Here is a 14,306-nt window from a genome sequence, read left to right as displayed (position 1 = left end):
ACCTTGACCGGGTGGAGATTGTTGTCCCTCCATCTGCACATCACACGCGTTCCCACCTCCAACGGCAAACCCACCGCCTTGACCTTTTTTGATGCCGCCTCATCGATTCCTAAAGAAGCCGCCGAGGGTAGGTCTATTTTCGTCGCAAGCGACGTAGTGACCATCTGATGCGCCCTGCCGTTGCAAACGGTACCGGTGGCGGCTCCAACATTCTCCGCTTTAATTCCCTCGATAGAGCCCATCGACGACCCACATAAGAAATCAAAAATATTTCTTGATTTTTATAAAGGATTAAAATAATCTCTAATTATATTAAAAGATTATTTTAATCTCTCAAATTTTTTAAAACATATTATTTTGATTCCATTTTGAGAATACAGAAACACTGCAGAAAAAAGAAAAAAAAAAGCTACAACAATAGGTTTTTACTTGGAGGAGAAGGAGAGAGAGAGAGAGAGATATTAAGCTCAAAGACTCAGAATGATACTTAACTGAATAAACAATCCAAAGCTTTAAAAAGTTAACTTCCTTTTCTTTCGTTTTTCTCTCTCTAAAAGCAGTCTCGTCTCTGCACTGTACACCAATTCCATATTACCAACAAAGGATAAGTAGCTAGCGAGCCACACACGGACTGCAGCCTACAAGGCTGATTACCTCTTCCTTCTCTTAGTTTCAACCTGTACGATGAGGGAAATGAGAATATGATCTGTCTTCGATATAGATAGAAGAATGGGATCACAAGTAACAATAAAAATTTAGCGAAATATAAAAAATCATCCTAAGTTGAAATAATAATAGATGAAACATTCAAATAAGAACATGTGAAGTATACTTATCTTTTATAATAATTTTACATAGAGGATATCAATTTTTTTTTCTGGTTCATTTAATATGGCGTTGATTATTTGGTATGGATCTATTTAAGCATAATGAAAAAAATTTAAGAATAAAAAATATGATAAGAAAATAAAATAAATTAAAAATAAAAAGATTTTATCAACTAAGAAAAAAGAAATTATGTATCTTATTCGATAGGAGAACCCCTAATTTATAATATTGGAATCAAGCACAATGTTCGAAGGAACAATGAAATAAACATAATCCACTACCTATAAATAGGAAACTTTTCAAAGATACATCAGCACTGATATTCCTCCTCCTGTAGGAGCATATATATACCAATGAGTATAAAAAATAAAAAATAATATATATATATATACCAATGAGCTCTAGCATGTCTATAATTTGCAAAATTGAAGTAGACTCAAAGGCTTGGCTATATATCTGTCAGATATTCTGACCTAGAAAAAAGAGCAATGGGCTTCAATAGCACCGCTTCCCGAATGAAGTGAGAGCTAACCCCATTGCGTTTGCTTTTTTCATGAAACACGATATTAGTAGGAATATAAATAACAACAAAATAGTCACAAATTAAGATTGATAAAAAGATTAAAATAATCATTGGACTATATATATGCAACCATTTTAGTCATAATTGTCCAATGTATCTAATTTAGAATATTGAATTCTCAGATATAATATGAAATAATCTCTTTATGGCATTATTTTGGATCAAATTTAAAGAGACAAGGGACAATTTTGAATTAGAATCGAGGAGTTAAAAAGGCAAGATAAATTAGGTACTCTAGGATTAAAATGGCTCCCCATAAATTGTTTTTCTCATTTAAGATTTTAATATTTTAAATTGTGCAACAGGAAGACCAAATTTCCCTAGAAGGGTCTTCAACCACATCATTTCAAACGTAGAGTATGTTATAGTTTTGTATTATGCCGCAAAACTTGATTTGGCCATCACAATTTATTTCTTACTCTTCCACGTGGCCAAATTAGCTCCCACAAATATGCAAATACCCAAATGCATATTTTGCATCATCAATAAAAAAAATCCACTTCACATTAAGATGCCCCTTCATATTCATAGTGTGCAATTCCTCTCCCTGATGTCTTGACATATCAAAAGATATGTTTCATAGCTTTCTTTTTTGTTTTTTTTTTTTAAGTTTGTATGTGTTAACTCAAGATAGACTAACTTAAAAACTAACAAGTAATAACGAGAGGCATTCTCAAAAATTTCATCTTTATCAACAACATTATGAGTTTCAATAGCATTGTCGATAAGTCTGAAACATTAAAAAACAGTTCCCTTTAAAAGGCGAACGACATATTTCTTTGAGATTATTATAGGTATATTATAATCCCAAAAAACATTTAGGACAACCTAAATCTTTCTTCAGAAAATATTTTTGGAGATAGTGTTTTACTTCTATCAAACCAAGAATATTTTTGGTATATTCTATCCCTTTTTGACCACTTCCAAGAAGCTTAATGTCATCAACATAGAACACCAATAACACAAATGATATGAAGTGGATTTGGCAAAAATACAGTGATATGTTACGTTGTTGTGAAGGCTAACCTCAATAAGAACTTCGTAAAATCTATCAAACCAAGTCCTAGGACTTTTAACCCATATATAGCCTTATTGAGCTCAATACTTTGGCTCCCCTCCAGCAAAGACATTGGTGGTTGCTCATTAAAATAAAAAATTAAAAATTAAAAAAAAAAAACATTGGTGGTTGCTCATATAAATGATTTTAGTGAGCTTGCCAAAAAGAAAGGGATTGCTTACATTGGTTTGTAGCAATGGCCAACCGTGACTGATAATGATGGACAAACAATTATATTTTTGGTACAACATGAGCTAAATTGAGACAACATATACGACAAAGCATCAGCAGTACAAAGGAATCTAATCACAATATAAAATTGAAGTTTTATTTTCTAATATAATGTTTGAAATGCAAGGAAAACTTCGTACTTGCACTCTAGCAAATACAATAACATGGCTTGAGAGTAATCACCGATAAAAGAAATGAAGCACTAAAACCATGAGTCGGTAAGGACAAGATGACGATCTCAAATATCAAAATGAACCAATTCAAATGGCGCACTATTAAGATTTGACATGAAATATGGAAAATCAACTGATGATATTACCTAGCTCACAAGCATTACATTTAAATTTGGAAAGAAAGAAGATTGCGGCCCAAACAATAATGCCACTAATGCAAAGTAATGGTGAGAGTGGTTGCTCAAAGGTCCATGAATTTATAACAATAACCCGTGGCACACACAAAATATTAAATATATATAAATCAATAATGTATTATTAATAATTCAATAATATAAAAGATAAGATACAAAATTGTAAAAAACCACCGTCAAAGTCATATAAATGAAATAAAAGATTGATTTAATATACAGGAATGTGTATGAAAGATAACTATATTAAAAAATAAATTATCATGGCAAAGAAAACAAGCAAATTTGTAAATAAATATGCCAACGCTATAATAACGCATACTTTTAGGTCAAAATTCTGAATGATGAAGCTAGGTTCAACCACTTTTAGGTCAAAATTCTGAATAATGAAGCTACGCCCAACCACTAAAAAATATAAGATAAGATGATAGTGATTCAAATTAAATTAGATAAAATAATAATCAAGCAAATTCAAAGTAAAAATATATTAACCATAATTAAAATAAAAATATATTAAACATAATTAAATTAGATTAAATAATATCAAACATAAAATCCTGAAAAATTAAAGGAAAAAAAAGCTACACAAAATCACAATAAGAAAATAAGAATGAGTAAATATGATTATTTATATTAACGGTTGGTTCTGATTAGAGGCGTAAATGAGTCAAGTTGACTCATGGTTGACCAGGGATCAACTCAATAAAGGGCATGTGAACTGAGCCTGATAAGCTAATCTCAACTTGACTAGTTAGCTTGTCAGCCGACACCTTTTAAAAGATATTAATTTTAAAAAGGCTAAAAATATATTAGAATTTAAAATTTTAAATACAAGATTTTAAAAAAAATGAAAATTATATCCAACTTTCTTATATTAAATGATTTCTTATTCTTTCTCAGATTTCTTATTTTCTTCTATGATAAATGTGTTTACTTGAAATCTTATAATCAAACCCAAACTCAAATAATTAATTAAGCTCAAGCTCAAGTTGGTGGTGGCTCAAGCTCAACTCAGCTAGTTTACACCTGTAATTCTAACAAATGATAAGAAAAGAGATCAAATAGAAGATGGAATAATAGCTTCTATAAGAGAAGATCGAAGATGCGTTGGGGACTCGAGGGTTTTGTAACCACATGAGATGGGTAGTGTTTGACTCTTAAACAATATTGAAGATGAAGAGCTTATGTGCTCAATTCATAAGAAGTTTGAGTTCAAAATGCAAAGAAGATCTTATAAGAAGAAGATCTCTTGCATTTGACTAGGTTTAGGGATATTTCACAGAGAAGATCAATACTCACGAGAGAGGGTCAAACTATTAAGATTGTGCATTAAAGGGTTGTAAGTGAGTTGAGCCAGCTCACAAGCTGGCTCAAATTCAACTTGTTAACAAGCTCACGAGGCCAGCTTATCGAGATACAAGCTCAACCTCAACCTCAACCTTGTTCAGCTTGCAACTTTGTTGAGCCGCTCATTTAAAGTAAAATATATTTTTAAATTAATTTTATAATAATATAATAAATATTTTTAACTATTTCTTGAATCAAGCTCAAGCTCATGTAATCAAAGCGAGCTCAAGCTTAATAATGTTCGTACAAGCTTATTAAATGAGCTCAAGCACAAGTTTGAGCTCAATCAAAATTAATGAGCTTAGCTCAATTAGGCAGAATCCGTTTTGAATTGACTTGTTTATACCCCTAGTGTATTATTATAACATTTGTAAATAAATCTATCATTGTTATAATAATGCTAAATAATGAAGTTAAGGCTCAACCACCCAAAAACATAAAATAAAATAAAATAAGATCATAGCGCTTCAAATTAAATAAGATAAAAATGATAATAAAGTAAAAACAAAATAACAATATATAAATAAATAAGTTTACCCAAATGAGATCAAACAATATTAAACATAAAGCAAACATTGAATCGATGCAAATAAAAAGAAGTAAAATGCTGAAGTAAAATCACAATAAGGAAATAATAAAGAGTACACATAATTATATTCATTATTGCTTAAGACAAATGAAGAGAAAAGGGGTATCAAATAGAAGAAAAGATTGAAGATGTGTTCGGGACTCAAGAGGGTCTTATTGGCACAAGAGAGGGAAAGGTTTGACTCGTAGACAAGATTGAAGATTAATAGATTGTGTTCAACTGGGAGAGGATTGCACTCAACAACCAAAGAAGATCGAAAAAGAAAAGGAGCTCCTATGTTTGGCTTGAGAAAGGGATGTATTCGACTCACAAAGGAGAGCAATAGTCATGAGAGATGGTTGAGTCACTGAGATCATGTCAGCTTCATCATACAGAAGCTTTGCTAGGGGGCTCCTGCTTACCCCTCAGTTGAGGCCTTGCATGAGGGATAAACTTAACAGAGTGTTATGTGTGATATAGTATTTGGCAGAGTGATGCATTTTAATTTGTCTTGCATTTTAATTTGTCTTGCATTATTTGTTTTGGACAAATTTAGTTATATTTGCTATTTTTATTTTATTTTATGCTATCCAATGATCATGGTAGGAAAGGGATCTGACTCTTGGTTTGGGCCTTAGCTGCTCTCGGTTTGGGCTTTGGCTGCTTTGGTTATGAGCTAAAATCTTGGGATCTTCCTAGTTCTAGCTCATAAATACTTGAGCCAATGTTAGCTCATTAATTAGAAAAGGCATTCTTCTTGTAAGCTCATTAAGAATAGTTAAATCCTTGCCTCTTCCCCTTCTTGTGTCTCCTTGGTTTCTTCCTTGTGAATTTTGGTTGTTGGCTGGTTGCCTTTTCAGTTTTCCTCCCTTGCTGCTTTCCTGTGATTTCTCCTTTCCATTTTCTGTGTTGGCTCTTCGGGTCCCTCTCTGGCTATGTTCTCGTGACTTCCCTGGCTGTGTCCCGTAGCTTCCTTACCTGTTTCCTGTGCTATTTCTTGGGAGTTGTTTGTGGTGTCTTTTGTCTTTCCTCTTCACCTTACCTGATTGGTTTGGTTGCAGGTTTATGGTAGCTTTTTGGGTTGTTGTTCCTAACATCTTTTTGACCTTATATATCCCCCATTTTAATGGGTTTATTTAATGATTTTTGTGGCTATTTAGCTGCCCCTTTTATCTTATATATATGTGATGTTTTGGCAAATGAAAAAGAGGTTGATATAATGTGATTTTTTGAGCCAAAAACCTGAGAGGTTTTTCTTCTTTCTAGGAAAAGCTTGCGAGCTTGTTCCACCTCTTCATCTTCCTCTAGGAAAGCTTGCGAGCTTGTCCTTTCTTCGTCTTGGTCTTTTAACCCCTCTCTTCTCTCCACAAGATCGACTTCACTCATATCTTTCTTCTTAATCCAAGAAAGAAACTTTAGGTGTATTTTTATTTTGTGTTTGTAAGCATCAAAAGTTTGTAAGAGTAGTTTTTATTTTATAAAAGTTTTAATTTGTCTGCTTTGTCTAGTTTTTAGGATCTTCATGTATTTTCCTATTACCTAGGAAGCTTTTCTTTTTTATTGCAAAAATTAGGGGGTTGTCCTAATTTTTGCATGCATCACTGAGTCACTAAGATCATGCTAGCTTCATCATAATGAAGCTTTCCTAGGGGGCTCCTGCTTACCCCTCAGTTGAGGCCTTGCATGAGGGATAAGCTTAATAGTGTTATGTGTGATGTACTTAGTATTTGGCAAAGGGGTTTAAAAAGATTTTAAACAAAATCCCAAGTAAATAAAAATAACTTTATAAAATAATAAGATAGTGAATTTAAAATAATCAATTTTATTCAAACCCTAAATAAAGTACATTAAATAGTGCATGCAATATGCTATGAGTTATAGTGCATAAATTGACAGCGCATGCTATTTCGACAATCAACGATGTCATGCCAATGACAAAAAAGGTCTGCCTCCCTATACTACATGGTATAGTGCATGCAATTTTACGCTATTGAGATGAGTAGCATGTCAAGCAGTAAACTCCGCCAAATATAGTGAGAAGGATAAACAGACACATAGCCGTTGTGACTTCTAGTTGGAAAAAAATGGACAACAAATTGATATAAATTTCGAAAATATATAAAACATAAGTGAGGAATATACCAATGGGAAGAGAAACAGAGCTTTCCTATGTGCATAAGAGAATCATCAACAACAATGATATGCTGTAGAGAAGGAATGTCATGAAAGAAATGCAATTGTAAATTACAATCATACATGAAGGGGAGCCAAAATTTAAAATTAATGACAATCCATAAGCAATTGCAATAGAATAGAGTAGAAAATGGCATAGGAAGTAGGCACAGAGGCTTGTGAGTGTTGAATAAGGCAATAATAATCTTTTCAACAAGAAGTAAACAAACCAAAATAAGTACTTGGAGTGGAAGTGCTAACAAAAATCACAAAGGATCCAAATTCATGTTGTGCATTGGAGGTATAACTAAACTTGGCTCAATAATGGTCTGAAGGATGATCAGTATGATTGTAGTGAGAACAAGGGGAAAAAATCTTTCTTCACAATCAAGATCATTATAAGTCCATCAACCACTGCCATGAGCATCACAACCACCACGAAGCCCCATAACAAAAGAAACCTAGTCAGATACTAGTTGAGGGGTAACAAAAAGCTCAGTGGAATATGAGGTTGGATTATGTTAAGGAATTTAAGATTTGACATCAGCTGAGATTACGTATGCACAAGAGATGGGCATATCATTAAGTTGAAAATAACAACAACAACAACAACAACAACATTAAGCCTTTAGCCCACTACGTGGGGTTATCCTACTACGTATAGATGTTTTTTCCTGCATGAGGTTGGATCAAAGAAAATTCCATATCACATTAGCCATCTCTTGAAACCTAACACTTAAGGAAATATATAGAGTTTAATACTGTTGAGATCTAGGTGAAATCACCATAATTAGAACTTTGCCCTTCAATGAATTTGGCGATGTGTTCACCTGCTCAAGAGGCAGGGAGTTAAGTTGCTCATGAGAAGTCATAAGTGAAAAAAAAACTTAATACTAAAAATAGTTGGAATCATTGAGTTTGATAGATGTAATAATAACATATGAGGGTTTCATCCCTCATATGAGAATAAAGGAAGCCATTGGTGCACACTACCAAGCACAAAGAAGAGTATAAAAGGAATTTAAGCAATCATAAAGCTAGGAAAAATAGTGTGAAATAATTGATGTAGGAGATGCCGGGATGCATGACAAGATACCAATGACAGTGAGAGGTACGTAGCATAACCAAGGGTTTAAGCACATGAGGCCACGGAGATTCGAGAAAAGGTAGGAGAACTATTATAGCGGGTGCGAGAAGAGCAAGAGCGGGTAGGACTACTAAGATCTAGTGAGATCATGCAGGTGAGTGAAGGGCACATATGCTATCACTAGTGAACAAAGGCAAGTAAGTGCATTCAAGGAGTGTTGTTACTAGAAGCAACGACAATTAGACAACACATGTGAGTAACAATGGAGAGGCACAAGCATGAGTAGTTGGCAGCATGAGGAGCGTAGTTACACAAGCGTGAGGAGAGTAGTAAAGAAAGCCATCAATTAACACAACCAAGAACAAAGAATAATCATAAGGAGTTTAGGCAATATGTTATGCCAGTTCACATAGAACCGGCCCAGCCGGTCTGTTGACCGGCTCAAATCCACTACGAGAGGCGGAACAAAGCCGCCTCCTTTGGCTATTCTGCCAAAATTGATGGGGCCCACCCCATCTAATTGCTTTTGAAAATTGAATAGAGGGGGAGGGGCTAGGCATTTAGGAGCGAATTTGTATTAGGAAGGTTTGGGTATTAAAGTGCATGAGGGAATTAGGGATGTTTATGTTTTGATTGATTGAGAATTAGGGTTTCTTGCTATTTGGGCTCTAGACTCTCTTGTCTAGAGATTTGGGAGAGACGATCCTCCACTTGAATATAGGATCACTTGTATCTTGCTTTCGTATAGTTTTGTCTTTGCTTCCCTTATTGCAATCAATCGTTTTGGGGCTGATTTCTTCCAAATTTTGCTTATTTCTCGCTGTTTTTCTCCAATTAGTAATAGGTTTGCTTGCGAACTCAAGTATTTCCTATCACAATCATAGAGCAAGGAGAAAGGGAGTAACAAATAGTTGATGTAGGAAAAGAAATGCCATAAGAGTCGAGCATAAGATGGCAAGTAAGCCAGTGACAACAAGAGCTACACAACACAACTAAGGTTGTGAGCACAAATGTGATTGTTGAAATGTGTAATGGTTGGAAGAAATGAAGGCATAGCTAGGGCAGGTGCAAGCAAATAAGGTTCTTTTGTGAGGCTTAGGTTATAACTCTATTGTGATGTCATGTTGATAGAAAAAAATTATACATAGTACTCTGTAGGGGGCTCCTTATTTATAACATAGGAGTTGAATATAATATCGAGAGGAATAACAAAATCAATATAACCCACTAAATATAAAAATGGAACTCCTAATAATAAGCTAGTGCTAACAATACCATTGGATGTTAATTATAAACACATATTCTTTGTTATGCATCTTGGTTCAAAGATTATTCCTTTAAGTGCAATGCTAAAAAGCAAATAGTTAAAAATAATTAACTAAAACATTTATTCAACTTAAAAACAAATGCAACCTGTAAATTGTGGGAACAAATTAATCAGCAAAATAGGGCATCAAAGAGATGTTAAACAACTCCACAAAAAAAAAAGCATTTGAAGTGAACTTTTAGCTAGTAGAATCAAAGGGAAGTTGGCTTTTCAGATTGAAACATCACAAATATAAGCAGCACAATAATTACCAGCAAATCACTAGCCATCTACCATCTAGTGAGGCATTCTACGATAGTCTAATTTCCATGAAATCAATACATGAGGAATCCTTAAATTGAACACAATGAAGATGTGGTCATACACATACAGATGAGCATGCTTGCTTGCAAACATTCCAAAGCAGCCCAAGAGGTAAGATATTAAAAAAAATCCTAAAAGATTGCCATCTACAAAAACTATGAAAATAACCATGTAATCATCCACCATTTAATGAGGAATTCTACCTAAGTTTTTCTTCCTTGGAATCACATCATATGGAAGCTTTAAATTGAAATCAATGAAATTTGTGGTCATATACAATCATATCTAAGCATCCTTGTATGTAGACATTCTAAAGCAGATAAAAAAGCAAGAGTGCAGGATTCCTGTAGGATGGCCATCTAAAAAAACTACGAAAATAACTAGGTAGCACCTAACTCTCAGTGATTCATTGGATTTTCTAAAATTAAAATGATTAAAAGAAACACCATACTTTGCAGTGCACTAAAGACTACATAGGAGTTTGCATAATTATTGTTGAGCAACCTTCAACATGCAACTAGAACAATCGAAAGAACAATCCTTGTAATGACTGGAAATAACACAATTTAAATGATTTGTAGCTATAAAACATGCATAACATATTACATATAACTCCAACCACAAGAAAAAATTATAGGAAACAGCCTATGAAGTTAACATTCAGAATTATATATTTCAAATAAAGACATACCAAATAAAGAATGTCACGAACATGTATTTAGGGATGCCAATTAAAGAATAAAATAAAGTAAAAATCCTGAAGAATCATGGAAGAACTATATATAACAATCTCACATGATGATTTTGCACAATTCAAACATATAAAAAAATTTGAAATCTCAATCCTAGTGAAAGATTAATCTAAAATCAGCCACCATACCCTAGTATGATCTTAACAATAAATTGTTTTTAGTGACTCAATGAACTTGTAAAAACTCCAGTCAATTTTGCAATCATTACAAGCAAACATACATGGAAACATTAACTAGAATGCATGACCATTAAATTTAGTAAACGTAAGTTTCTTTGATTAAAAATGAAAGGTCCCATGTTGGCTGGAAAATTTTTTATACTATTAAAGGATAATATCAGCATGAAAAATTAAAATTATTCACCCACTTTTATCTTATAAACTTGTGCTTATAAGCTTAAATATAATGTTAAGACACAAGAATTAGTATAATCCTCACCTTAGGTCCCGACACTAGGGAAACAGGATAGCCATTTGGAGACCTATTGGCATCATCTGTTGAGGAACAATCTGAACATAGGAAGAGATCCAATTTCTTGGCTTGTTCTATAGACATGCCCATACAGAACACACATTAGATGTTTTCTTGAAAAAAAAATACTAAAGGAGGAAGCAAATGTAACGCTTATAAGTAAAAATAAAGACAAGGGGACATTATAGGCCATGCGTGTTCATAATACACATAGCTCCTAGATATCAATATTCATAGCTTACGGAAATAGTTTGAAAGCTAACAATAGAATAAAATGTAAAAAATGACATAAGCATGCATCTAAAATATCACATACAATATCTAAATCCCTCAAATTTTAAAATCGTCTACACTTTCAAAAAAACTGTGGAAAGCATTAAATTTCTGATTAAGAGTTTATTTGTGATGTAAATTGTGGAAATACTATGTTGCATGTGAGCTGAAATTTTAGTCCAGGAGAAGCCAAACACCACATCACCATTATTGTCACCTCTTTGTCATGTCATCAGAAGTTAAAGTCAAAGCAAGAATAGCCAATCATATTTTGAAGATTCAAGATTGATATTTCATCTTACAGCGCAGCATTCAAAAAATATTATCCATTGAGTTTTTAAAATAGAGTTATGAACCTTTATTGGCGCAGTCAACCCCTCTTTGGATTCCATGTAATATTTTGTATTCCTCTTTGGTGTAATTCTTCTAAATATAATGTAATCTATAAGAAATGAAGTTTGTAACAAATTAGAATAAGATTGGAGAAGTCTTCTTCCCTTTTGAGTTTTGAAAGCTTGGTAGCTATTCCAATTCCTCATTGATTAGGTGATCTTGAGCACCTCCTCTTTGGTAAAAGGTTTTCCCTTATAATTAACTTTTATTTTTGTGTGATCTTTTTATATTGTCTACTTTCATACATCCCCTCAAGTGCTCCTGGGCTTCTTTATAAGTTCCAGCACTTTTGTATCATTTTTCTTCTCAAGATAAGTTGATTAGCCAAAATTTGTCCCAACCCAACCACTCAACATTTCTTCAGCTCCAAAGACCAAAACTTTCATACAGCAATCTCTTGCAACATCTTCCTAACTTCCTAATCTATCAATAGAATACTTAAACAATTCATACCTCCATTCATAAATCTCTATTAATCTCCACATAAAAACAGTCACCTTAAAATAACCTAAAACTAGCTATCCCCCTTTGACTCTTGGCGGATACTAGAAACCTAGCTTCCCAAGGTTTTCAAAGCTTAAAATTATTTCCAATATCCCTCCTAAATTTTCCCTCATCAAATAAAATTCTTCACCTTAATTCCTCACTCTAAGTCCAACAAACACCCTCCATCACCAAGGCACCTCACTTTCAGTATCCTTAGTCAGCATCTCCAGAACAAATATAAAAATATGTAGACTCAATATTGATCATTAATGTAATGCTACAGTACCTCAAAAATTTTTTAACTCCTGTATATACTTCTAATGCTAGTCAATAATCAAACATACTTATCTTTTATAACTTAAGCATATGTTTGCCACACTTCTTTCATAATGCATGCAAAATAAATTTTCATCATACGCATACATAAGCGTGTAAAGATATATATATAAAGATCCATTTATGCTTTCAACATTTTCCATTAATTCTCTTAACATGATTTCATCTACAATGAACCTTCCTTGCATGAAACAAAATTGTCGATCTGGAAGTGGTAAAATTATTTTAGGCCTATATTCCATTACTTTGTCTCATAACTTCATATAGTGTGACACCCATGTTAGAGTCCTCTGTAATAACCACAGTATTAAACATCTATATTGTTCTTAATACTCATAGTAAAACACTTATTATTTAATCATTTGGCATCCTCTCAACATTTAAATTTTATTGAAATATTTATTTATCAAGCCATTATAATTCATCAATAACTCTCCAAATCTTAATAGGTATCTCAGCTAGAAATAAATTTGACTTTTAAGCATCAACTTTATAGCTACCTCCTATTTAATTTTAGAATAACCTACACTAAGCTACATTATTTAGTTTATCATGATCTCTAAAGTTACTTTTTCTTTAAATTCTCTAAATAATTTCTTTATCCAAAATATCAAGTATCTTTACCTAAAATCCTATTATCTACATTTCTAATGCATCTATCTTCTCAAAAATTTTAGATCTCCTATTAATTGTTTTATCTCTTTTATAGAGCTTATCCTCTTCCTTAGTACTAACCCACCATCAAGTTAATAAGCATCCTTAAAACAACAAACAACAATAAAAAGCACTTATATTGTGGACAAGATCTAGCAAGAAACTTATTTAATTGACAAAAAAAATGTTAATAAACATAAAAATATTAAATTTTAGCAACGAAACATGAATATTAAAACAACAGTATATGGGGAAAATATCTAGCTAAAGCAACATCAACATTCAACCTCTCGCGAACCGGCCGGCGATAAATATGAAGAAGAGCGACTCGCGCTGCACGGAGCTTTCAAACCCCTCCGCCTCTCCCGCTCGCTTTGGCCTCTCAGCCCCGCTCTGGAGCTTTTGCGGAACAGACTTCGCTATTGCTGCACGGAAATATTAAAGCGGAAGAACTATTAAAATTTAAGCGGATTACAGCCGAAGGAGTAAGGGATGTCTCGCCAACCAGCTGGGAGTGATTGTGATGGCCATCGTGATGCTAATATGCCTAATTTATTAACTTTAATTTCAAATAGAAAAAAAGGTCATTTCATGAAAGGAGATAAAGTTATAGTTGGAGGAGGAGACATGAAAAATTTAAAGGGATTGGTTGAAGAAGTTGAAGTAATAATTCACGTCAAGCCTGAAACTGAAACGGAAGACTTACCAGTAAGTATTTTTTTGATCGATCACTTTCATATTAAAAATTTTATGGATATGATGATAATTGTTTTTTTTTTTTTCTTTTTCTTTTTATTTTTAGGAAACATTGTCTTTCAATGAGAAGGACCTATGTAAATGCTTTAAATTAGGAGATTACGTGAAAGTGATCTCGGGAATACAAGAAGGTGCAACTGGATTTATCGTAAAAGTTGATGGTTACATGCTAATACTTATATCAGATATCACAAACGAAGAAGTAAGTATTTTTATGTGTCAAAAAGTTTTTTGAGGTAATTTTTATCCTCCGTTTAATACTTTTTTATTGCTTTTGGTCTACTAGATCCATGTTTTTGCAGATAACGTTGTTAAGAA

General features: G+C 33.1%; 1 long non-coding RNA gene across 1 annotated transcript; it reads right to left on the bottom strand.

The window, feature by feature from the left end:
• Positions 1 to 461: 461 nt before the first annotated feature.
• LOC114579306 lies at positions 462 to 11,161 on the bottom strand. The gene is made up of 3 exons (XR_003700229.1): positions 11,058 to 11,161; positions 1,110 to 1,159; positions 462 to 677 (listed from the first exon to the last, which is right to left on the bottom strand). It is a non-coding gene; the product is annotated as an uncharacterized LOC114579306 (long non-coding RNA).
• Between the last annotated feature and the right edge of the window lie 3,145 nt (positions 11,162 to 14,306).

The sequence above is a fragment of the Dendrobium catenatum genome, unplaced genomic scaffold (assembly GCF_001605985.2).
Source record: "Dendrobium catenatum unplaced genomic scaffold, ASM160598v2 fragScaff_scaffold_282, whole genome shotgun sequence".
In the NCBI taxonomy this organism is placed as follows: domain Eukaryota; kingdom Viridiplantae; phylum Streptophyta; class Magnoliopsida; order Asparagales; family Orchidaceae; genus Dendrobium; species Dendrobium catenatum.
Note: the sequence above shows the minus strand (reverse complement) of the source record. Positions and strands in the feature narration are given on the sequence as shown.